Source organism: Nematolebias whitei, chromosome 15 (genome assembly GCF_014905685.2).
Source record: "Nematolebias whitei isolate Nwh7 chromosome 15, NemWhi1, whole genome shotgun sequence".
Classification (NCBI taxonomy): Eukaryota; Metazoa; Chordata; class Actinopteri; order Cyprinodontiformes; family Rivulidae; genus Nematolebias; species Nematolebias whitei.
In genome coordinates, this window is record NC_056512.1 from 21,890,092 (window position 1) to 21,891,185 (window position 1,094).

At 34.4% G+C, this 1,094-nt stretch overlaps 1 protein-coding gene across 1 annotated transcript in view; it reads left to right on the forward strand.

Annotated features, from left to right (window-relative positions):
- Window positions 1–1,094, forward strand: part of pick1 (protein interacting with prkca 1) — an 8,447-nt gene that overhangs the window by 3,403 nt on the left and 3,950 nt on the right. The window lies entirely within an intron of this gene.

Sequence of the window (1,094 nt, forward strand, 5' to 3'; positions counted from 1 at the left end):
TCACTTTGGTGTATAAGTCTCAGGACTTGCAAATTTATGCAAAAAGATGTGACATACAGCGAAAAATATGGTAATCATTTTAATATTATTTACAAAACAAATAAATAAATAAACTTACCGTTACACAGAATGGCTCGGCTGAGTCCGAGAGCATCAGCTGTGCCTGAGCTCATGTTCTCCACTAACCGATGTTTCACTTTCTTTAACACTGAAACACACAAACTATGAGTTAACACATAAAGTTTCACAGAATATATAATCTATTAGTGCTAGAATACAAAACTACATTAAAATTCATGTTTCAGAAACAAATTTAAAAATACTAACAAAAAGCTCAAAGTAATTAAATGTGCATCAATAGGAGAAAATACCAATATCTAGAGATTTCCCTTGCTTTGGGTCAGCCTGCAGTTTGTTGTAGTGGATTACTGCCTCCTCCTGTGAACACACCAACAAAATACAGATAAATAAAAAGGAAAAAATATTTTATTTTATTTCATTGCATAAAAATCCAATGGGTAATAATTAATGTGCAAACTGTTCTACCACTGTGGTGCAATAGGTGACATTCTGGTGCAGCACTGGTCCTGAAAAAGCAGCACCAACACAATTTAATCCTTCAGTTCCCACACTGAGCCCATTCTTTATCTCACCACACAGGAAGTCATGACATTTTTTGTGTGCGTGAACAAAGGATGTCAAAAACAACACGGCAGCTCTGCACTGGTGGTTTTACAGCACATACTTTGGGCTTTTGTCCCGACCTCTTTCAAACCAGCTTAGAAAGTTAGTAAAGTCCATTTTCTCCTGCCTGATGCCGGACTCACAACCAGAGTAAGTTCGGAATATTCATCGATAAAACTGCAGCTACAGCAAGATATAAAAAAGTGAGTTATTATCGATTCTTGTTTTTTTGCTCTGTTTGTATCAATAAATGATCAGTTTGAAATATATCATATTTAGGATAAGAATACACTGCAAGTGAGATTTAATCATTAAAGTGGTTAAAAATTCAAATTGTCAAACATAAAATGATGAAATGAGGGTTGGTCTGAGAAATGTAGAAAATTAAAAAGAAAATAGACGATTTACTA